At 46.0% G+C, this 25,550-nt stretch overlaps 1 protein-coding gene across 1 annotated transcript in view; it reads right to left on the reverse strand.

The window, feature by feature from the left end:
• Chd9 (chromodomain helicase DNA binding protein 9) overlaps nucleotides 1–23,709 on the reverse strand; it is a 246,276-nt gene extending 222,567 nt beyond the window's left edge. The window contains exon 1 of the mRNA XM_013073316.3: nucleotides 23,604–23,709. The gene's annotated coding sequence lies outside the window, so the exon portion shown is untranslated. The remainder of the gene's footprint in view (nucleotides 1–23,603) is intronic.
• Nucleotides 23,710–25,550: the final 1,841 nt, after the last annotated feature.

A 25,550-nucleotide genomic window follows, 5' to 3' on the forward strand; every position in this document is an offset into this window, starting at 1 on the left:
GTTCAAGTCCAGCCTGGCCAACTTACCAAGATGCTGTCTCAAAAAATTAAGAAAGGTTAGGATATAACTCAGTGGAGTGCTTGCCCAACATGTATAAAGCCCTGGGTTCAATCTCCAGAATGTGAAAAAGAAAGAGAGAAAAGGGGGCAGGCAGGAAGGAAGAAAGACACAGTCCTTATCCTCAGGGACAAGGAAGGCAGACAAATAATGGGCAGCTACAGTTCTGACAGGAAGTCAAGAGGGCTGGGAGCAGGTGGAAGCTACTCTGACACGCAGAGGGGAGTGGCTGGGGAGTGCATCCTGGAAGATAAGTCACAGCTGAGATGTGAAGGATGAGCTGGAATCAGACAGGTAAAAGGTTAGGAGAGCAGCCGAGACAGCAGCGTGGAGAAAGATCTGGAGGTTGGATTTCCCCCAGCACCTGATGAAGAGCTGTTGTTGGAGTAAGGGCGGCTCTGTCCTGGAAAGGATTTCAGGGGAATTCTGGAGCCAAGTATGGGAAAGTTAGAAATCATTGTTCTCAGATTTAAACAGTTTAGTGAAAAGCATTGAAAATGCTCTCCTGTCCTTAGTGTACCCTGAAAACAGGATGGAGAACTAAGTGTTGGGGACATGCTGGAATACAGACCCTCCTCTTGGTAAGGCACACAATCCCTAAGGACGGGAGACCAATTGACTTTTAAATACCAATTTACAGAGGATATTCATACATTTTGTTCTTCTCTCTGTCTCTGTCACTCTCTATCTCTCAGCAGAGTTAGGTATTAAGCTTTTTATATTATGTTTTATAGAGGAGGAAACTAATGCTCAAAGAGGAAAAGTATTCAAGGTTATCAGTTCATTCATTCATTCCTTCATTCATGCACTGACTCAATAAACATTAGCAGAGTACCTGCTGCTGTCAGGCTTGTGCTAGGTGCTGTGGACAGAGTGGTGAATAAGACAAACACTTCCTCATCAAAGGAGCCAGGGTTCCAACCCAGAACCCACTGAAATTCCAATTCCAGTGCTCCCTTTTCAATGCACTGAATTACAGGTTTGATATGTTGTCTACAGTGGCTAGGGTGGGAGAATTCCTGCCCCACTGTCATGACGGCAGGACCACCCTGAAAACATGCTATCAGAGAAGCAGCAGCATAGTTGTTATGCACATGTTTCCTGGTGGAGTCGAGGAGCAGAAAGATTCTCCCTGTACCTCTCTTCCTATAGAAACTTTGCCCCATCAAAAAGATACCCAACCAGGACCTTTGAGAGTCACCAGGAGGTTTCCCATCCCACCTCTGATCTCTGCACTAACCTAGAGCAGAAGCTTTTCACCTCTCACCTGTTGTAAGTGTTTCCTCTAAACACCCTCTTTCGGAAGTAGGGCTGCAGGTACAGCTTGCAAGGAAAAGATTGAGAAGGCAGGAGAGAGCAGGAAAAGGACACCAGACCCTGTTGCCTGCTGCACAACTTTTCTGTGAGCCAACTCTGGCCAAGGTCAGAGATGACTGGCTAACCCAACTAGACAGACTTCCCTGAAAGATGCTCAGGAGTGGCTACTGCATCTCCCCAGAGCCTGGGCAATGTTATTACCTGGGGCAACGGCAAGTCACAGAGGATGAAAGCTGATGACTGAATGTCTGAGGCATGGTGGGAGGCCTTGCCAGGAGGTGGGGGAGGAGCGGTAGAAAGGCAGGAGGGTGGAGACTTGGCTGGTTTTCGCACAGACAAATCTTCATTTTTCCAGACTGGAAAAAGCTTTTTGGGCTGTGCACATTTGCTGAGAGTCACGGTATTTACTATGCTTCCTGGCTCAACAGATTTCTTTTTGTCATTCAGTCAAATGCAGCTTGTATTTTTTCAGAGTGAGAGCTGAACAGACTGTGGGGGCTCTTCCCCCACATTGTGTTCAAAAACACATCACAAGTGACTCAAAAAGCCCAGCTCACTTGGGCAGCAGGGGTGGGTGGGGTGGCATGTTGTAGAGACAAAGACCTGTGTTTAGACAAACATTGTCTCCCCCTCGGAGGTGTATAATGACACTCTTTATTTTCCCAGCACACATTTTTTGAGCAACTGTAATAACAAACTGCAACACTAGCAACCAACTCCTGCACCTTTTTTTCTTTTTAAGTGCTAAGAGACTGTACCCAGGGATTGCTGAGCTATAACCCCAGCTCTTTTCAATCTTATTTTGAGACAAGGACTTACTAAATTACCCAGGACTTGCTAAGTTGCCCAAGCTGGACTTCATCTCTGGATCCTCCTGCCCCAGCCTTCCAGAATGCTGGGATTATAAGGCATTTGCCACTGCACCCAGTTGATTCTTGCATTTTGCATGTGCCTCTCAGTTATCCATGTTGATGGAGGTGTGGGTAGAGTGCTGGAGAGGGACAGTCAAAATGAGTGGTTAAAAAAAAAAATCTCTTCCTGCCAATATGCCTCCTAAGATGTTTCTACCCACAGAACATTCTTCTGGTACCAAATGTTTGTTTTTCCCATGCCAACCAATTGTCCAACACCAGCTGGTGGCCTGCAATTTAATTCAGTTCTGACTCCACTACCTAGAACTGGCATCGGATCCCATAGGTTAAGGGCTCAGTCCCACAAACTGCCCCCAACTCAAAGCCTGGTCACACACTCTGGACCACCAGGAACTCTGATACCGGGCTACCCGCTATATGTTCAGGGGTTTCCTACAACCCTGCTTCAGTTTTGATAGTTCGCTTAGCAGGCTCAGGGAACTCAGGGAACATTTCACTCACGTTTACCAATTTATTATGAAGGATACCAGTTGGGAAAAACCAAATGAAAGACATGCAACTGTAAGGTGAGGGGCAAAGCACCCTGATTCGCTCACCATCCTGGACGGGCCTCGATAATCACTGTTTAAGAGTTTTTACAGAGCCCAATCTCCAGCATTTTCTTGCCCTTCCCAGAGAGAAGTGGGTGGTCTTTTTGGTGACCAGCCCCATCCGGAACTCTGCCCAAGGGAGTCCACCCTAAGTGTATTAGCATAAACTGAGGTGTGATTGAAAGGGGCTCATTATGAATAACAAAAGACTCTCCTGTCACTCAGGAAGTTCCAGGGGTTTGAGGACTTCTAGAGCTGGAAACCAGGGACAAAAACTAAGTATATTTTTGTATTATGCCTCAGTGCCTAACCAGAGTTCAGTCCTGTGAGTGTTTCGGGCAAGATGACAAATTAGAAAATCCTGGGCTGACATGAATTCGATCCAACAAACATTAATTGAATACTCACTGGACACAATGCATGGCGCTAGGGGCGGAGGTGTCCAAGCTGAACAGTTTACCATGCATACTTTGTTTGCAGTAATGCTGGAGACGGAAACCAGGGCCTCACACGTGCTCGGCAAGTGCTTTGTGAGGGAACTACACCCTCATTCCTGCACTTTACTTTTTTTTTTTTTGGTACTGGGAATCAAACTCGGGACCTTGCGCTTTCGAGGCAGGCGGTGGAGGTGGAACTACTGAGCTAAATCCCCAGCCCTGCACTTTACATTTTTAATAGAAAACCGTGTGAGCCCAATGTCCCGCACAACCAGAGTAGAATTTTAGGCACAAAGGATGAGAAAAATCATGAAGGAAAGTGCGTGCGTGTGTGTGTGTGTGTGTGTGTGTGTGTGTGTGTGTCTTTCTAGGCCTTGCACATTGTACTCAAGCTCCTGTGAGTATAACATACGCCAAACAACCACACAGGGTGTGTGGTCATCAAATCTTGCTCAAACCACCTAGGAGTCATGCTGCCCCAGAGTTTCAGAGCTATGGCCTCATTTTCAGAGCTGACACTCTGGCATCATTCAAGCAACCTCTGAGCTCTCCAGAGAGGAAAGGGTAAATACACAGATGCAAACTGCCAGCACCTGACTCAATATAATGAAGCCTCTGCCCTCCTCCCCTCCTCTGAGTTGGTGAAGCACACAGTCAGCTTGCATTTATTTCAGGACAGGAAGAACCCACAAGGACTTCTCAAACCTACTTTAAATCAGGAGTCATGGAAGGGTAGAAGAGAGTGGTGAGGAGGGAAGTAGGTAAAGATCCTGAAGGACCAGGGGAGCAGCGGGGAGATAGGAAGTCTACACAGTCCAAGTGCATATGGCAAGTATGGCTCATTCTTCTTTTTTTTCAGCCTGCTCTATCTCTAAATAAATAAATAAGATTCTTAATATTTTGGAGCAAGCAGACTTTTTGCCGGCCTGAAAGAATATACAAGGACTAGAGATATAGTTAGGCGGTAGATTATTTGCCTTGCATGCATGGGGCCCTGGGTTCCATTGTTAGTACTACAGGATATATAGCATATGGAGAATCTGTGGCACCTACAGCTGCTGACAGAAGCCTGAGCTCCTTGAAAGAAAAGATGTCCCCTGCCCTTAGTTCCCACCCTGGGAAGGTGGCCAGTCTGGTGAGAGAGGCACCTCCCCAGCCTCAGGGGTCTGATGGAGGCAGGCGCACAGTTTCTCTGTGCACTCTTCCCCTCTCTGCAGACACTGTCTCTTCAATCCTCTAGCAGGAAGGAAGGGACAGGTGGCTTCATTCGAAGCTGTACCTGTGCAGGTGCATTTCAGAAGGCCAGCTCCTGAGGATGTAACCCCAGAATTCACTTGCTTTTAACAGACTTTAAATGCTTTTAGAACATTTTCAATTTATAGAAAAATTGACACAACAAAGCCAGTTGTGGTGTTACATACCTGTAATCCCACACTCTAGGAGACTGAGGTAGAAGGATCATAAGTTTGAGCCCAGCTTGGGCAATTTAGAGACTTAGCAACACTCTTTGTTAATATAAAAAGTTAAAAAGGAGGCCGGGTGTGGTAGCACGTCTATAATCCCAGCACTTGGGAGGCTGAGGCAGGAAGAGCACCATGAGTTCATAGCCAGCCTGGGCTACATAGTGAGTTCAAAGCCAGCCTAAACTACATAGTGAGACATTGTCTCAAAAAAAAAAGTTAAAAAAGGGCTGATGATGTGGCTCTATGTGAAGGTCCTAGTTTCAATCCCTAGTACAAAAGAAAGAGATCAGCAGCAGCGTAAAAAGGCAAATCACAGATGTGAGGAAATAAATCTTTGTAAATCACACATCTGGGGAGGGGATTACCATCCAGAGGATGCAAAGATCTCTCAGAACTCAACAATAAGATAAACAAATAACCTGAAGCAAAATGGACAAAAGACCAGACGTTTCTCTAAAAAAGATATACAATGCCTAATAAGCACATGAAAAGATGTTCAACATCACTGATCACTGGAGAAATGCAAATCAAAACCACAATCTGTTATCACTTCATAGCCCTTAGGATGGCTACTATTAAAAAAAATAGAAAACAGAAAGTGTTGGCAAGGATGTAAAGAATTGTAACCCCTATGCACTGTTGGTGGGAATATGAAAAGATACACCTGTTGGGGAAAAGAATGTTATTTGCCCAAAAAGTTAAAAATAAAGTTACCACATGACCTAGTAATTCCACTTCTGGGTATATACTCAGAAGAATTAAAAACGTAGTCTTCAAGAGATACTTGTATACTCATTGTTCACAGAAGTATTATTCCCAATAGTCAAGAAGTGGAAGCAACTGAAATATCCATCAAAGGATGAATGGGCAAGCAAATGTGGCCTAAAATGGAATAAAATGTGCTGTACAGTGGAATATTATTCAATCTCACAAAGCAAGGAAATCCCTACACGCCACAATATGTATGAGGCTTGGGGACATCAAGCTAAGTAAAATAAGTCAGTCACAAAAAGATAAATATGAGTCCACCTATATGAGATACTTCAGAGTCATATTTACAGAGACACGGAATTGAATGGTTGTTGCCAAGAATTGAGTTGTTGCCAAAAATTGGGAGGACGGGGAAATTGGAAGTTAGTGTTTACTGGACATAGAGTTTCTGTATTACAAAGTGAAAACAGTATTGGAGAGGGTTGTAGAGCATTATGGATGTATTTAATACCACTGAATTATATACTTTAAAAAGGTCATAATGGTACATTTTATGTTAGGTGTTTATTAATGAAATAAAAATATTAGCCAGTGAGGCTGCAGGGATGGGGAGACAAACCTTTCTATATTCTTGGTGGGAATGCAAACTAGCAAAACCACTATGGAAATCAGTATGGAGCTTCCTGGAAAAACTCAAACTAAAAATTCCACTTAACCCAGTTATTCCCCTGCTAGGTATCGCCTCAAAAGAGTTAAAGACATTATATTACAGTGATAAATGCATATCCATGTTTAAAGCAGCACAACTCATAATAGCTAAATCGTGGAAGTGGTCTAAATGTCAATCAACAGATGAATGGGCTAAAAATTGTAGTAATGGGCTGGGGATTTAGCTCAGCAGCACAGCTCCTGCCTGGCAAATGCAAGGTCCTGAGTTCAATCCCTGGTACCACCCCCCAAAATGGTGTTTATACACAATGGAGCACTACTCTGCCATAAAGAAGGATAAATTTGAAAAAAAGGGATAAATTTGAGTCATTTGTAAGAAAATAGATGCAGCTTAATACCATAATGTTAAGTGAAATAAATCAAACACAGAAGCTTAAGTATCACATGGTTTCTCTTATATGAGAAACCCGAAGTATAAAAAATTTAAAGAACAAAGTAAAAGATAGGTAATAGGAATCAGAGCAATAGATCTTTTGTAAATGGAAAGGAGACCAAGAGATGAAGGGTGGGGGAGAGGAGAGAAGGGGAAGTAAAAAGAATTCAAATGTGTTATATACATATACCAATTCCCCATGATTTTATTTTATTTATTTATTTTTATTTTTTTGGTACCGGGGATCAAACTCAAGTCCTTGCGCTTGTGCAGCAGGCAGTGAAACCACTGAGTTAAATCCCCGGCCCTCCCCATAATTTTAGTATGTGTGCTGTTGAAGTGAGCACCCAATTCCCCATGAAGGATGTAATCACTATGTACTACAAACATATACTAATAAAATGTTAAACTTTTTTAAATGAAAAAATTGGGGGAAAAAAAAAGCAAGGGTCCTAGATAAACAACAACAAAGAAATGTTACAGGGGGTGGGAACTTGCTATAAGGCCCAGGGGTGTAGCTCAATGGTAGGGCACTTGCCTAGCATGTGCAAGGTGCTGGGTTCCAGGAAAAGAAGAGAAAACAACCACAAAACCTGTTACAGGTTTCCTTTCCAAAGTAGAAATGCAGAGATGGGAAATGAGTTCCGGTTGCTATGGAAATAGGAGTTGGCTGGGGCTTGCTGGAGCAGCAGCTGGAGTGGAACAAGTGGCCAGGAAGCTGGCCCTGGAAAAGAGAGGGCTTCCGCCTGGGGATAAGACAACAACAGGCTTCAGCAGGGAGGAGGAGGAGAAGGAGGAGGAGGTAGGAAAAAGAGAGCAGAGACGCAGAGAAGTCTCCAGACTCCAGGACCTCTGAGTACTGCAGACCTGTGGAGGGCAGCAGCATGGAGCGGGGTGTGTATGTCTGTGCAGCATATGTATCCTCACAGGCCAAAACAACAAGAAGAAAAATAAACCCAGCGCCTGAAAAAGAAGTTTCACCAGCTATCCTGAGGGCAGGAAAGTCCAGACAGGCTGAAGGAGGACCTGAGAGGAGCTGCTGGACGCCTTTAGAAGCCCTCCGGGGGTGGGGGAAATGCCTGAAGGGTGGCTGAGCCTTCACTCCGGGCTCTTCACCTTTTGTCCTCAGCACAGCTCTTCACATGGAAACTGACATGGGTCAGAAACACAGCTGGCAAACTCCTGACGGGGCAAGCAGGGGTGTGGAATGAGCAGGGGGCTCTTCAGTCATCTATCTGGGGGCGGCTGCTTCCTCTTCAGGTAGAAGGAAAGACTCTGTGGCTTTGGGGTTTCTTGGCCAGAGGCTTCAAAGGCAGCTCAGCATTACTCTCCAGGGAGATGCCCCAGGAGGCCTAGGGTGGGGACAGGCCTTTTCTGGGTCCCTCAGCTGGGCCCACCTGAGGGAACTTAGTGACTTAGTGAGACCCTGGTTCAAATTAAAAACTAAAAAGTGCTGGGTATGCAGGTCAGTGTGAAGGTCCTGGGTTTAATCCCCAGTGTTATAAGAGTGTGTGCGTGTGCACACACACACACATACTTCTGTACATCAATTAAGTGAAAAGGCAACTTAAAGATGGGAGAAAATACTTGTAATCATATAGCTAATAAAGGGCTGATACTCAGAACGCATGAAGACTTCCTACAACTGAACAACAACCCACCCTGACTAAAACATAGGCAAAGGACTTGAATAGATATTTCTTCAAAGAAGATATACAAATGGCCACGTGGGCTAGGGATTCAGCTCAGTGGCACAGCGCCTGCCTGGCAAGCACAAAAAAATGGCCAATAAGCAAATGAAAAGAGGCTCACCACCATTAATCATCAGGAAACTATGAGGCCCAGGCTGGCCACAGTAAGGGGCTGGGGCTGGGGTGGTAGCTGGGTGGTGGAGTTCATGAGTCCTTGGGTTCAACCCCACCAGCAAAACCAGTAACAACAAAATTTAATGGCAAATTCTATATAATGTGTGGTGTTTTTTTTTGTTTTTTTTTTTTGGTACCAGGGATTGAACTTGGGTCCTTGCGCTTGCGGGGCAGGCGGCAGAACCATAATGTGTGTTTTTTACCATGATGAAATTCCTAGACACATAGAGATGAACTATCGGAAGTGACACGGTCAGCTTTCAACCTCTGAGTAGTTCCTCCCTCAAGCTGCCCCCTTAGGTCCAGGCAGCACCCAGGACATGGCCCGGCTCCTACTTCCTTTGTCTCATCATAACTCAGCCGCAGGTGCAAACAAGACCACAGGCTGTTATGAGAGAGAAGGACAAGCAAAGATGAGGACTGCTCGGAGAGAGGATGGCACATCTTGCTTTGACACAGGGTCTAAAGAGATGAGGTCTGGGTGTGATGGTGCACACCTGTAATCTCAGTGGTCTAGGAAGCTGAGGCAGGAAGAATGCAAGTTTGAATCCAGCCTGAGCAACTTAGCAAGACCTTGTCTCAAAATTTTTTTTGGTACTGGGCATCGAACTTGGGACCTTGCGCTTATGAGAGGCAGGCACCAGAACCACTGAGCTAAATCCCTGGGCTCAAAATTTTTAAAAATTAAAAAAGGGTTGAAGATATTGCTCAGTGTGAATGTCTGGAGTTCAATCCTCAGTACTGGAGGGAGGGAGAGGAGAGAGAGAGAGAGAACAAGAATGGGTGCTCTGGCAATTCTGAGTAGAAGAGGGACTTGTTGCTTGGTGTTTTGGAGGAAGTCATGGTTAAGGTGGGTTTGCAGAAATGAAGACCTGCAGATGTGTGACTGGTGGAGGCCACCCTGGGAGGTGGTTTGTTTGGCCAAAGCAGGGTGTGACCGAGAGGCGGAAGGTAGGAAAGACTGCTGGGTTTGCCAGGAGGAGGAGGCGACAGAGTAGAAGTGGCTCAGAGCCCCGAGCGCTTGTCGTTGTGTCACCTGAGAAGGAAAGCTAGCCACTTGTATTTGCACATATTCATATGTGTTAGGGAGGAACACTAGGTGCCTTGTATTCCACAACCCTACATGGGAGGTGCGATGTGAGCTCTGTTTTTCAGCTGAGAAAACTGAGGCTCAGAAAGTTAAGAGACTTACCCCAGGGAGCACACAGGGACATGAACCCAGGCCTACATGGGTCTCAAACTTCAGTGCTTATCAGAAATGGCTCAGAGAGCTGGGGCTGAAGCTCAGGGATAGTGTGCTTGCCTAACATGCTTGATTTGAAGTCCTGGGCTCTGTCCCCAGCACTGTCCAAAACAGAAATACAAATTTCATTCTCAATCATTTGACTTGAAGAACAAGACAAAGTTGTATTGGATTACAACCCAGATTATAAAATAAACACCCATGAGTTTCATACTAATATAAATAAAAAGAAAAGTTAAAAAATAGAAGACCCAGGTGATGTGGGTGCACACCTCTGTGGTCCCAGCATTCCAGGAGGCTGAGGCAGGAGGACGGCAAGATCAAGCTTAGCTTGGGCAACTCAGTGAGACCTTATCTTAAAATTAAAAATTTAAAAAAGGGCTGGGGATGTAGCCCAGTGTGAAGGCCCTGGGTTCAATCACAAGTATTGCCAAAGAAGAAAAAGACGGAGGGCGAGAGGTTTAGCTCAGTGGTTCTGCCGCCTGCCTTGCAGGAGCAAGGTCCTAAGTTTGATCCTGGGTTCCAAAAAAAAGAAAACAAAGGAGAAGGAAGAGGAGATACAAATCTCCCATCCAGAAGAATTCCAAATAAATTACATGGATACTTTACCCTAAAGCTAAAGGAGAGGGACTATAACTCCCTACTCCCTTAGGCATGACCTATGCATACGGGCTTCCTCCCAGGAGTACAGAACAAAGAAGGAGAAAAACAGTAGCTTTACAGTGAAGAAACCCCAGACATCGCCTCAGCCAGGTGAGCTTGGTCAGAAGCAGTAGCGCTAAAGCCATGCTGGTTTTAAACACCCAGGATGCGATGTAATGAAGATCAGCGTAGATCAGTGGATGTAATGAAGACAGCCCCTTCCTGCACCACCTCCAGTCTAATCATGGAAACCTATGAGGCAATTTCCAATAAGAGGAGTCAGGAAACCATCAAAGTCATCAAAAACAAGGAAATTCTGGCCAAGCAGGGTAAATACCCCTGTAACCCCAGCTACTGGGGAATCTAAGCCAGGAGGATCAAAAGTTCAAGTCCAGCCTGGGCAACTTAGTGAGACCCTGTCTCAAAATAGAAAAATAAAAAGGGCTGGGGATATAGCTCAGAGCAAGGCCTAGAGTTCATTCTCCAGTACTGAAAAAATAAAAATAAAAAGTTACCAAGGAGGAGAACTAGGAGCCTGAAGAACACATGACAATTAAATGTAATATGATATTCTAGACGGGGTCCTAAACAGAGAAAGGATACTGCATAAAGACTAAGAAAATCTTTTTTTTGGTACCGGGGATCAAACTTAGGACCTTGTGCTTGCAAGGCAGACGTAGTGCCAATGAGGCAAATCCCCAGCGCCTAAGAAAATCTTAATACACTATGAAGTTTAATTAATAAAATGTGTCACCAGGCTTGATGGCATGGCAGGCTGAGGCAGGAGGATTGCTTCGAGTTTGAGGCCAGCCTGGGTTACACAGTGAATTTAAGGCCACCCTAGACTATATAGAGGGACCATGTCTCAAACAAACAAACAAACAAAAAATAATAAAATTATAAAATGTGTCAATATCTGGACTGGAGGTGTAGTTTAGTGATAGAACATATGCTTAGAATGCATGAAGTACTGAGTTCACTTCTTAGCGTGATCATTATTGATTTGTAGCAACTATGCTATATCAACTATCAATGCTGGTTTGTTGTAACAATTGTAACATAATAATATAAGATAGTAACAATAGGGGAACTATAATAGGGTATGGGGTATGTGGGAAGTCAACTGGTTTATTATCTCAATTCTTCTACAAATCTAAATTGTTCCAAAATATATATGTCTATTAAAAGCAAGCAAATTCCTGGCTTACACCATTAGAAGCTGGCCCTCTGACATGCACCCACACAGGTACAATGAAGGTGAATGAGGCAGACTCCACTTCCTGCCTGCTGGACTGCAGAGAAAGCAGACACAGCAGCGTCTGCAGACAGGTATCATAGTTACTTTCTCATCGCTGAGCTGCAATATCTGAAAATACCCACAACTCTAAGGGAGGAAAGGTTTATTTTGGCTCACAGTTCCTAGAGGTTTCAGTCCACAGTCAGCTGATGCCAAGGCAGGGCAGCACAGCAGAAGGGTGAGGCAGAGGGGGAAGAGCTCAAGGCAAGGTGGCAAAGTGAGGGAGATCTATGGAGGAGGAGGGAGACATCTATGTCCTTCTAGGCCACGCCCCCAGTGAGCCACTCCTCTGACCAGGCTTTGCCTCCCAACATCACATTTAGCTATAACTTGGATCCAATTACCTCCCCAAAGCCCCATCCATAAGCAGATGTGGCTTTGGAGGGCCCATAGATTTTTTTAAAATTTTTATTTATTAATTTTTTTTTTTTTGCGGTACCAGGGATCGAACTCAGGACCTTGTGCTTTCGAAGTAGGCACAGTGCCCCTGAGCTACATTCCAGTATCTGGGGGCACATAGATGTAAAGCATAACAAGAGGGGAACAGTGCACAGGGAAACTATGTCCCTGCCCTCAGTCAGACCCCTGAGGCTGGGGAGGTGCCTCTCTCGTCAGACTGGCTGCCTTCCCAGGGTGGGAAGTGAGAGCAGGGGACACCTTTCCTTTCAAGAGGCTCAGGAGGCTTCCCTCAGCAGCTCTAGGTGTTATAGATTCTTCTTACGCGTTTTATTTATTTTTAAAAGTAAATAAAGTTGGGCCGGGGATTTAGCTCAGTGGTTCTGCCGCCTGCCTTGCAAGCACAAGGACCCAAGTTCGATCCCCAGTACCAAAAAAATAAATAAATAAAATAAAAGTAAATAAAGTTTCTCCATATAGGTGGAGAGGCCATATACATAATGTACTTTTTTCTGTCTGGAATACTGGGGACCAAACCCACCTTGTGCATGCTAAGTGCATTCTCTACTGCTCAGCTACATGCTCAGCCCCTGTATAATTTTTTGTTTTTGTTTTTTGAAACAGGGTCTTGCTATGTAGCCCAGGCTGGTCTCAAACTCACAGTGATCCTCCTGCCTCAGCCTCCAGAGTGCTGGGATTACAGGTGTGTACCACCATGCCCACCTACCACCTATATGCTTTCAAGGCCAGCAAAAGGTCTGCTTGCTCTAAAATAATAAGAAACCTGTTTTTTTTTTTGGTCCCTGGGATCAATCTCAGGACCTTGCTCTTGGGAGGCAGACGAGGTGGCACTCAGCTAAATCCCCAGCCCTAAGAATCCTACTTTTTATTGTTGTTGTTATTGTTATTTTGAGTTAGGGTCTCACTATATTTTGCCCAGGCTGGTCTTAAACTCATGGACTTAGGTGATTCTCCTGTCTCAGCCTTCCAATTAGCTGGGAGTGTAGACAGGTGCGGCCATGCCCAGTGAATCTTATTTCTTTAGTTAAGCACAACCAACGCTCAAAAGCTGCAAACTTAGTATGTGCAAGGACATAGATTCCATCCCAAGCACTGAAAAAAACAAAAACAAAAACAAAAAAGCATGATTTGATCTGTTGGGTTTACTGCTTAAGTGTCTTCTCCTGCCTCTTTGCTCTTGGACACTCTTTGTATCTCTGATTCAGTTCACAGCCAAGTGGTAACAAGAAATACTTTGACATTGTCATGCAGCTGGGTTTACATAGGAATGAAACCCAACATTGCAGCCTACCGCTTCTTGACTGTACGAAGTCGTTACTGGAGGTAACACAGTAAGTACACAGTAAGTCACCCCCCAAATTCGAGAAGAGTGTAGTGCACACATCAGTGGAATATACACATAATCTTTATGATTACCCATCTGCAAAAGTACTTAAGGACAGGACAGGATGTGTCTCTGGACAAAGCCGGAAGAGCAAGGCCTGGAAATCAAATCAAGATTTGATAATGAAAAAAAACACAGGCAAACTGTATTAGCATGAGCTACAGGGATAAGAGCTAGAGAAAAATGATGTGGTAGGAGCTTAAAAAATAAGTACCAGAAAGGACTTCTCTGAGAGTCTGTCTGGTCCCCCGAATTGTCCAGACTAGTGGGAGCTCTGAAAACCTCCTTAGAAGCAGGTGTGGTGGTGCACACCTGTAATCTCAGCACTCTGGGAGGCTGAGGCAGGAGAATTCTAAGTTCAAGCCCAGCCTGGACAACAACTTAGTGAGTTCCTGTGTCAAAGAAAGAGAAAGAAAGAGAGAAAGAAAGAGAGAAAGAAAGAAAGAAAAAAAGAGAGAAAAGAAAGAGAGAGAAAGAAAGAAAAAGAAAGAAAAAGAAAGAAAGAAAGAAAGAAAGAAAGAAAGAAAGAAAGAAAGAAAGAAAGAAAGAAAGAGAAAGAAAAAAAGCAAGCAACCAACCAAGCTCCTTTGAGATTTAACAGCTCTAAGGTCTGGCCAGTTTCCAAGAATACTCTCTCTCTCTCTTTCTTTTTTAAAAAAATTTTTCCATTAGTTTTAATTTTTACTTATTTTTCCTGAAGAATAATTTTGAACAAGATATATATCATTCTTTGTAAAATTTTTAAATTTAAAGTTGAGGTCGGGGCCAGGGATTTTGCTCAGTGGTTCCACCACCTGCCTCGAAAAAGCACAAGGTCCCAAGTTCGATCCCTGGCACCAAAAAAAAAAAAAATAGTTATGAGGTCAATTATTAAAAGATAGGTCCAAAATATTTTGATTTTTTTTCTCTCTTAATTTCTTTTATTGTTGGGCCAGGGATTTAGCTCAGTGGTTCTGCCGCCTGCCTCGCAAGCGCAAGGACCCAAGCTCGATCCCCGGTACCAAAAACAAACAAAAAAAACAAAAACAAAAAATTCTTTTATGATATATTTTAGGTATACAATACATTGACATTCATCACTGGGAACTTGTACCTTTAAATGATGTATTTTGGTTCTTATTTTTTCCCCATTCCCTGCCTTCTCTTCACCCCCTCCACTCTTCCCATTTACAAAGGCTTTGTTTCTATTTTTTTCTCATATTTTTTTCCTTTCCCTTCATTCCTTTCCCCTACCCCTCCCACTTGCCCTACCCCTTTGGACCTTTTCTTCCTATTTCACATGATCAGTTATTCATTTTAATCCTTATTTACACTTATTTACTCCCTCTTCAGTGCCAGGGATCGAAAAAACCCTGCAGTCTACCACTGAGGTACAACCCTAGCCCTTTGTACTTCTTACTTTTAAATTTTGAGAGGGGATTCTTGCTGAACTGCTTAAACTGACATCAAGCTTTGGATCCTCCTGCCTCAGCCTCCCAACCATCTGGGATTACAGGTGAGCAACTCCAGCCTTGGCCAGACATACTGTTTTGATAAGGATGGTAGGGCTGGTCCAGGGAGCAGGAGGAAAGAAGAGGTTAGGTAACTGGTCATGCTGGCCATGAGCACAGGGGCAGGGAATTGTACCAGCGGACCTGCCTCTCTGCTCTCTTGTAGGGACACAGGTGTCTTAGGCTATCCTGGTGTTATGGTTTGTGTCTAGGTGTCCCCTCAAAGCCTTGTGCAGTCAGAAGTTGGGCTTTTCTAGAGGTGGCTGGATCTAGAGTGTGTGATGCTGGGATTGATTCATGGTGCAATGCTAGGATCAAGGGCACTAGGAGTAAGGGTGTGAGTGCTTCCGCCCTAAGTAGCCTGGATAAGATGTAAGGGACAGAAAGAGCTGTGGTTTCGTTGCTTGCTTTGCCACCTCTGCCCACCATAAGCTGTTTCTCCTCTACTGTGCCAGCTTGCCTTGGAGCCAGCTGACTATGGACTGAAACCTTTATAAACAGAGAGCTAAATAAACCTTTCCTCCTTTAACTTGTGGGTGTTGAGTATTTTGTCTCAGCAAGAGAAGTAACTAAAATACCTGGCTATTGAAATCATTCATCTTGCTCACCTTGGTTCGAATCTATGAAACCCAAACTCGTAACTACAACTTGGCTTTCCATATGGTCTTTCTCACTGAGGAAAGAATGTGCTGACAAGTTGACAGAAGGGTTTCAGACTGCTTTGCAACTCCTTCTTCCACTGTAATTGAATATATTTGTGGTCTGGCTTCCTCGCTAGGCTCCTGTGAATCTGGTTAGTCCGTCCCTTTCAGCCTGATTAGCTCCAAGCGCACTAAACAATATCCATCTCTGGCCTGCAAAGAATCAGGGCCACCAACGGCCATCATCCATGCTGCTGGCCCAGGAGTCCTCCCCTTGCTTGACCAGCTCGTCTTCCTCTTTCCTTTTTCTTTTTGCAGGGCTGGGGCTGGAGCACTGGAGCCCAGGGCCTTGTACATGACTGGCAAGTGCGCTACCACTGGCTGTAGCCCAGCCCTGCCTTCCTCCTGACTTCCTATCCAGCTGGCCTTTGCTACATCAATCAGCCCAACCACAGCCATCAACAGTGAGTCTGGGTGAGCTGGGATCCTTGGAAAAGATTGCTATGTCAACCAACTTTATAAGTTCTGCTGAATAAAAGAAGAGCAAGAGAGAAGGAGGCCTTGTGCTCAGGGGACGTTGCCAAGGACCCATGACACAGAAGAAGCAGAAAGAGCTGGTGAAATCTAATCCAGAGTGGGGAAGAGCTGGAAGGTCAGTCCCTTGGCACCAAACATCTGCAGGACTGTAGATGAAAAGGGGGCAGATTTATTTTATTTTATTTTATTTTTTTGGTACCAGGGATTGAACTCGGGACCTTGCGCTTTCCAGGCAGGCGGTGGAACCACTGAGCTAAATCCCTGGCTTGGGCAGATTTATTTTTGAGGCTTCAGGAGAAAGGATGACAATTAAGAGGGAGCAGATATGGGGGGGACAGGAAGCTTTGATGACATTTGCACTGGAATTGAGTTATTCAAATATCACCTTAATGTTTTTTCTTTCCTTTCATGGGATGCAGTCTAATTCTTTGATTAAGAGCATAAACTCAGGCCCGGGGAGTATAGCTCAGTGGTAGAGCCCTTGCCTAGCATGTGAGAGGCTCAGGTTCCATCCCCAGCACCACAAAAACAAAAACAAAAAACCCAAAACAGAAAACCTTCACAGACCCTGGAGCAAGATCACCTGGGTTCGTCTTCCAGCTCCATCACTTACTAGTTATCTAACTTTCGGCAAGTTAGTTAGCTCACTGTGCCTGTCTTCTCAGAAGTAAAATGGAGCTAATAATAGTACTGACTTCAAATAGTACTTAACCCATATGGTTGAAGTGAGGATTAATTTAATTATACATGCAAAATGCTTAGAAGAGCGGCCAGCAGAGGATGCAGAGAGAGGGGGAACTCTAACATGCTGTCGGTGGGAATGTAAATTAGTAGAGCCATTATGGAAAACAGTATGGAGGTTTCACAAAAAACCAGAAATAGAACCACCATATGATCCAGCAATCATGCTACTGGGTTTATAGCCAAAGGAACTGAAATCAATACGTCAAAGAGATATCTATACTCCCATGTTTATTGCAGCACTATTCATAATGGCTAAGACATGAAATAAGCCTAGGTAGCCATTGATAAATGAGTGGATAAAGGAAACGTGGGATATGTACATCATGGAATATTATTCAGCCATAAAAATGAATGAAATCCTGTTCATTGTGTCAATAGGGAACATGAGCGTGGAGGACATTATAAGTAAAATGACTCAGGCACTGAAAGACAAATACCGTATGTTCTCACTTATCTATGGAAGCTAAAAGAGTTGATCTCATAGAAGTAGAGAGTGCAATAGTGGTTACCTGAGGCCAGGAAAGGTGGAGGGGAAGCAGAGATGGACAGAGGAGACAGTGAATGGCTACAGGGGTGCAGCTGAAGAGAAGGTATGATTCCCAATATTCTATAGTACAGTACAGTAACTATGGTTGACAACAATTATCTCCAAAGACCTAGTAGAGGGGATTTCACATGTTCCCAGCACAAAGAGATGATGAATCCCCGAAGTGACAGGTATGAGAGTTAATCGATTTAGACCAATTTAGATAATTCTATATTATATTATACACATGTATTGAAATATCACTGTGCGGCATAAATATGTACAGTTATTATGGCAATTAAAACTTAAAACAGGGCCGGGGATTTAGCTCAGTGGTTTCGCTGCCTGCTATGCAAGCGTAAGGACCCGAGTTTGATCCCTGGTACCAAAAAAAAAAAAACACCAAAAACTTAAAACATTTTAAAGAGGTTTCAAAAAAGGAAACCAGGACTGGTGGTACACACCTGTAATCTCAGCTACCAGCAACTTGGGAGACTGAGGCAGGAGAATAACAAGTTCAAGGCCAGCCTGGCAACTTAGCGAGACCCTGTCTGTAAGTTAAAACTTAAAAAAAAAAGGAGGAGTGGGCTGGAGATGTAGCTCAGTGCTAGGCTTCTTGCCTGTAAGTGTGAAGCTCTGGGTTCAATTCTCTGTTTCTGTCTGTCTGCCTCCGTCCGTCTGTCTGTCTGTCTGTCTCTCTCTCTCTCTTTCTGTCACACACACACACAAAGAGCAACTGGCACATAGTATTATTATACTTATTATACCCTCATATCACCTATCTTAATTAATATTTTTTTCTTTTTTTGGTACCAGAGATTGAACTCAGAACCTTGTGCTTGCAAGGCAGTGCAGTGCCGCTGAGATAAATCCCCAGCCCAATTTTTTCTTAAATGATTTCTATTAGGTTATTTTAAAAGAAATTTTATATTACTTTTGTATATGCACATCTAGTAACATTTGTCATACACAGGTGAAAACTATAAAGATAAACATAGCCAGCCATGGTGGTGCATGCCTATAATCCCAGCACTCTGGGAAGCTGAGGCAGGAGGATGGAAAATTTGAGCCCAGCCCGGGCAATTCAGTGATTTAAGGAAACTCTGTGACAAAAAATCATAAAACTAAAACAAAAAGGGCTGCGGATGTAGCTCAGTGGGAAGGCCTTGGTTTCAATCCTAAGGGCCAAAAAGAAGATAAACATAAAACAATGTTATTATATTGTTACTCTTGTTGCTGGGGATTTAACCCAGTGTAAAACTGTTATGGTTTTAACAATGTTATAAAGTGATTGCCTTAATCTTGCCTGCTAAATGCCCTGGATTGGAGGACTGCGGTCTTTTCAACAACAGGGAGAGGAGCAAATGTTGCAGAAGCACTAGAGTGCTTCACTCAGCCCTCTTCCCACGGCCTATTCGGGAAGCAGAGTCCGGCGGTTCCAGGAAGTGCAAGGACAGTACCCGTACACAGCTGCTCCCAGAGAGAGGGCAGCCTGCGCGGCTGGACAGCCGGGAGGGGCAGGCTCGAAGAAGCGGGTAAAAGGGAATGCCCTTCCTTCCTGGAGACCGCGTTGATGCCCTGTCCCTCTCTGTATCATCCAAGTCAGCACTCGGGGCGCCCAGCGGTCTGAGCTCTGAGGACCCCACCCTACTCCCCAGTGCATCCCAGAGGCGACCGCAGACGGTTTCCCAAGGCATAGGCTGCTCTTGCTCTTCCGCCTTAGGGTGTTTTCTGGCCTGAGCAGGTGAACAGCAGACCAGGAGGGGTCAGGCCAGGGGTGTGGGGGAGGGAGGGGCTTGCAGCAGCCCTAAACACTACCCTAGCTTCCCTGCCTCTTCCCGGGCACTTCTGACCTTTGCTTCCACGGTCTCCACGGGTCCCTGAGGACTCAGCTCCACTGCAGTGCTAACTTACTCACCAGCATTCCTCGCCCGCTCCTCTCTGGTAGGTGGTTCCCCACCCTCATGGACTTCATGGGATCACTTCTCAAATGCGTCTCTGGCACCTCACGATCTGCTTTTGGGTTAACATCAACCACGGAACAGTTTTAAATTTCTGATGATGTAATGCGTTGTCCAGTGAGATAGCAAGTTCCATTTTACTGGAGCACCCAAGAAATGGCTGAGCATGAATCAGGGAAGGATTCAAGTAGATGAATACTTACTATCCTTATGACCCATGGCCCATGGGTCACATCCAGACCACATCCAGACCACAGCTTGTTTTTGTACAGCCTGTGAGCTAACAATGGTGTTTATACTTTTAAGTGGTTGCAAAAGCATGCCTGTAATCCCAGCACCCTGGGAGGCTGAGGCAGGAGAATTCCAAGTTCAAGCTCAGCCTGGATGATTTAGCAATGAAACCATCAAGGTGAGGTATGGCTTGCCTATAGTCTCAGCTATTTGGGAGGCTGAGGTAGGAGAAATGCTTGAGGCCATGAATGAGGTCACCCTGGGCAACAGTGAGGCCTTATTTTAAAAAAACACAAAAGCAAAATAAAAACCACAAAGCAAATAAAGAAATTATTTTTAAACATCCAAGTTTGGGGCTGAGGTTGTAGCTCATCTGTAGAGCACTTGCTTAGCATGTGTTCGTGAGTTCATGGCTAAGACTGTGGGTTCAATCTCCAGCACTTTAAACAAACTCAAAATTATATGAAATCCAAACTTCAGTGTCCATAAAGTTTTATCAGAAAAGAGCTAGACCCATTTGTTCACATACGCTTTACTGCTGCATTTACTGTACAACAGCAGAGTTGAGTAGTTGCAAGTGAACCATGTAGTCTACAGAACTCAAAATATTCCCTCTCTAGACAGTGGTAGAAAATGTTACTGATCCCTGCTCAAGATCATTATCCTGCAGAGACAAAATTCCGGCGTGGTTGCTCCATATTGTGAGGAGGCTGAGATGTTCACATTTCTTTTTTCTCCATTTTCAGGATTGCCCGCACCACCTCTGCCTCCCGCAGCTGTGACTCCCTGAGGCGCTGATGTCTTTATGCTAGCAATATCTGTATTTCTGAAAGAACAAGAGGACTTTTCCTCTCTACACTCTGCCACTGTCACAGGTGGTTTCACATATGCTTGGAGGCTTTTGCCACCACTTTGTTATAGATTCATCCCCTACCCAAAACTCCAGCCCGGGGAAACCATGTACTGAGATTTCTAATCAACACCCAAATGTCTGCTCAACATTAGACAAAGAATAGGGGGAGGGAGGGGTCCCACATACCAGCAGGGTAACTTCGGGCAAGTCATGAGCAAGTCATCTGATAGCACAGAGCATCAATTTTGTCATCTGTCACAGGCGGAGACAATCCTGTCCAGCCTGCCAGGATTACCTGCTAATTGGATGAAGCGAGAGCTGCTACCAAAAAGCGCCACTTGGCCTCCAGCGTATTATTGTATGATCACATCTCTGCTCTCTTTGACCAAACACAGCCTGCCTGTGGCTTCCTGTGAGCTCCCTGACCTTGCCACACTCTTGGCCACCTCTCGCCCTTTGCATGTGCTGCTCTTTGTGCCCGAAACATTTCTCCTCACCCCACCCCCACCTAGCAGATCATTACATAACCTTGTTTTATGTGTGTTTCTATTTACAGACATCTTTTTTTCCCTCCAGTGCTGAGGATCAAACCCAGAGCCTTGTGCATGCTAGGCAAGCACTCTACCACTGAGCTACACCTCTAACCCTAAAAACACCTTATTCCCTATATATCATTTCATTAACATTGAATTCAGCTAACAGCACTGCAACTCATGCTGGAACAAAGCTGATCTAACACACAGTTGCTCCATAAAGCAGATCACTGCCTTCTTGTGCTTAGGAACACCAGACAGCATTTAGCACTAGGGTTTGGGACCACTTTAAACAGCCAAGTCACCAACCAAAAGCATAAAAATCCAAAAGAAAAAAAAGAGACACCAAGTAGAGCATAGAAAGAATGTCTGCTTACACACAGAGCCTTCCTGGACTTGCCATGGGCTTACATCTCGATAAGCTTACTATAAGTTGAAAATACTGTAAGTCAGAAATGCACTCAATGCACCCAAGTTTTGAATGTCCCTGCTCAGCAGCACAGTCCACAGCAAATCCCGGTGGTTTCCCTCATGATCACCAGGCAGACTGAAAGCTGCAGCACATGGCCACGGCCCAGTATTGCAAGGAAGTACACCACTGCAGATCACTAGCCCGAGAAAAGACCACAGTGCAAAATGTGAAGTACAGTTTCTACTGAATGCATATTGCTTCTGTAGGATGATGAAGTCAGAAAAATCATAAGTTGAACCATCAGAAGCCAGGGACCTCCTGTAGAGTGAGAGTGGAAACCAGAAGATAGAATTACCCTTGTTTGACCTCAGCTAGGAATATGCATGTTGGATGAAAACTTTTTTTGCTGCTCTGCAAAGTCCATATATAACAGCGAAAGCGCTGGGGATACGGAGACGTGGCATTACCAATAAATTTTAGTACATCTGCAAATTCACAGACACAGAAGTTGCAAACAAATGATCTATTGTGCTTTCTTCCTTTCTCTTGTTCTTTAGAATGTGGAGTCACTTAGTGCTGCTTCAGCTTTTTTACAATTTTGCCTCTGGCATCCAATGGAAAACTGCCTGGCACACAGTAGGCTCTCAGTATGAGTATATCTCCAATGAGGAAATGAATCCACTCAGCAGAAGAGCTTGGCTCACAACCATGAAGGCAAGGGTTATGGAGACTCTGCTGCCTGCACCTATGCTCAGTGCCTTCTCCATGTCCCCACAAGGACCATTAGAATATTATTCTTCTGCACATGGGCCATGGAGTCAGACTGCCTGGGTTCCAGTATGGTACCTGCTTCTTACTAGTTAGGATACCCTGAGCAGTTCCTGGGCTCCCTGAGCCTTGGCATGCTCTGCTCTCAAGGGGGCACTTACAATGCCAGTAGTGAGCCTGCCATCAGAGGGGGCCCTTACAGCGCTCACTGCTTTGTGGGCCATGGCGACACACAGCATTAGTAAAGTAAGTGCCTGGCACAGAGCGAGTCCTTAGAAAACACTGGTTTTCTGCAGCCACCCTATCAGTTTCACACTGTCATATCCATTTTGCAGATGAGGAAACTGCAGGTCAAGGTGGTTCAGTGAGTTCTCCAGGGCCACACACAAGGCAGAACTTGCTCTGGGGACTCTAAACCCACCCTGGTATCACTTTGCTGTTATATAAAATGTAAAGGTTTTTGGGGGGTTTTTTGGTGGTGGTTCTGGGGATTGATCTTGGGGCCTTCACACTGACTCCCCCATGACTCCCCTTTTAAATTTTTTTTATTTTGAGACAGCCTCTCTCTAGTCTCTAAGTTGCCCAGACTGAGCTTGAACTGGCAATCCTCCTGCCCCAACCTCCCAGAATGCTGGGATTACAGATGTGTGCTACCCCATCCAGCAGGTGAGTCACCTTTACTAGTTAGAAGGACTCTCACCCGGCCTGCTCCGCTTCCTGCTCCGCTTCCTGATCCAGAAGTATGAGGGAGGTCCAGGCAGCCCCTGCACTCTCTCTGGGATGAGCCCAGGACAGAAGTGCTCCCTCCCCGCCTTCTCTCACATTCCACACTTGAGCATTTGTTTCCTGTCACTTGGGAGTTCCATCCTTTCAAAGGCAGCCCATCGGAGGGTGGGGTGTTGACAGCTCTGAGGCAGGGGTGTTTCTGCTTTAAAGGCAAGGAGAAGCTGCAGCAGCAGCAGCATTCTGGGCTCTAGCGTCCTCTGCTCTTCTCTAACTCTAGATCAAAGGTCCTCAACTCTGGCTGCAAGCTGAAATCCCCTGGGAAGCTATCCAGATCTCCACGGTCCAACTCAGCGCAATTACATCTGCGCCCCTGGAAGGTGGACCCGGGCCTCGGCTTCTCTCCCCGGCTCCCCACGCCGTGCCCGTTCGCACTCAAGTTTGGGAAGTGGTGCTGTGGACGGATCAGCACTCAGCCCCAGCGCTGAGGGCGCTTGGGGGCCACAGTAATTCCTTTCTGCTTTGGGGACTTGCGGGGTGGGGACCTGAGCTTGCCTTCCAGAGGCCCAGGCTCCTCGGGGGTGTTTTTGTGCCAGCGACCTAGTGCTCCGCTCAGCTCTTAGGCCCAGCTCAGAGAAGCGGGTCTCCCAATCCCCTCGGGCGACACCACGTGTGGCCATTCCGACTTCTCGGGTTACCTCTGCAGATCGCAAGCACTGCCGTGCGCCCGCCGCGCTGCCCACCCCTTCCTCCGAGTCCAGGGAGACGCCCGGGCTCAGAATCCTACCTTGGCCGCCGGCGCTGCCCTCTGGTCCCCGGAATCCTAGGACTCAGGTTGCATCCGTGTCTTTTCGCCTGCGACCGGGAGTCGCCCACTGGAGTGCAGGCGCCACCTAGTGGGCACAGGGCGCCGGTGCGGGGACCGGGGCTGGGAGGTGCGAGCGCCGCGCAGGGCGGAAGTGCAGCCCGACTCCCACGTGGGCGGCTTCCCCACGCCAGAGAGCGGGGAGCGGGAGCGGGAGCGGGGCCTGGCGGCAGGGGCCTCTGTGTTCCCTACCGGGCACCGGGACCTTGGACCTGCGCTACTTTCCCTCAAGAGCGAGGAGGAGCCGCCAAATCCTGACTCCTGGTCTGTGATCCGTCCTGGGGATTTTCCTGGCTGTGCCCAGGGATATTTCCTTTTCTTTCATCCAGCAGCTTGCAGTACACTCCAATTTGGCACAGTCTGTCTCTGCCACTGTCTCATACCCCACCCCGCGCCCCCGCTCGCCTCTCCCCTCTCTTTCCTTTTTGAGGTACTGGGGACTGGACCCAGGGCCTCCCATATGCTAGGCAAGCACTCTGCCACTGAGCTACCTCCAGCCCATTTATTTATTTGTTTATTTTTGAGCTAGGGTCTGGCTAAATTGCCCAGGCTAACCTCAAACTTGGGAACTCCTGCCTCAGCCTCCTGAGTAGCTGGGATTGTAGGCGTGGACTCCCACAGCTAGATATAGCTTCTCTCCTGAGTAGTCAGGAGCATCAGGAGATGCAAAGGGCTGGGTTTCTCTAAGGCCCAGGGAAGCCTTTGCGTTACCAGCAGCCCTTTCTCTTGGCCTCATCCGGGCTTGGCCTTTCCCCCTCCACTGACTTTGCCTGACCTTATGTTGTTGTTTTTTGGTGGTTTTTTTTTTTTGGTACCGGGGATCGAACTCAGGACCTTGCGCTTGCGAGGCAGGCGCCGGAATCACTGAGCTAAATCCCTGGCCCGGCCCCTGACCTTGTGAACATCGGTCGTCGTCTGGTGTCTGTCCCTGGGCAGAGGAGACACTGTAGGGCCTTTAGGGGTTGGCAGCCAGAGTGGATTTCCGGAGACCCTGTCTCAATCAATCAATCAATCAATCAATGTATGTTTAAAAAGTACTGAGCATCTACTATGCACCAGATCTTTTTTCTACACAGGATACATGGAAGAATAAAATATAAAAATCTCTACGTAGCTAGTTACAGTGGGGCACACCCATAATCCTAATGCTCTGGAAGGCTGAGGCAGGAGGATCACAAATTCAAACTCAGCATGTGCTAGTTAGTGAGACCCTGTCTCAAAATAAGGAAGGACCAGGCACGTAGCTCAGTGTAAAGGCCCAGAGCTCAGTCCCAAATACCACAAAACATGCAAAAAAATCCTCCCAAAACTCTGCCCTCGTTGAATTCAGATTTCATGTACTTTAACACATGGTGGGTGTGGTGGTGCACACCTGTGATCCCAGCACTCAGGGTGCTGAGGCAGGAGGATCACCAGGACTTCAAGGACATCCTGGGCTACATAGTGAGTTCAATGCCAGCCTGAACTAAGTAGTGAGACCCTGCCTCAAAAAAGAAAAAAAATTAACGCATACATACAACAGTGTGGTGCAACTGAGCTCTTCGGGGTTAAGTACAAGATGTATAAGAAATAGCTATTTATAGGGTGAGGAAGGCAGAGAGGCCCAGTAGCAGCTTCAAGTGTTACAGTGTTCCATGGGGAAGCCTGTTCCTAAATCCCCGCGGTTTATCTCTGTGACATTTGGGGTACTTATGAAAGGGAAGCCTGGGCCACCTGTCACCCTACCTGGCCCATCCCGATTGTTCATGCTCACCCTGCGTGTCCTGCTTAATCTTGGGACTCTGTCCTGCCATAATCTGGTCAAAGGAAACATCCCGGGCAGGGGAGGAGGACAGGAGGAGGTGTGCGATGTCTAGAAAGGGTGAGGTG

Source organism: Heterocephalus glaber, unplaced genomic scaffold (assembly GCF_053883595.1).
Source record: "Heterocephalus glaber isolate CG9 unplaced genomic scaffold, H.glaber_assembly_v1.0 deba00000071, whole genome shotgun sequence".
Lineage (NCBI taxonomy): Eukaryota > Metazoa > Chordata > Mammalia > Rodentia > Bathyergidae > Heterocephalus > Heterocephalus glaber.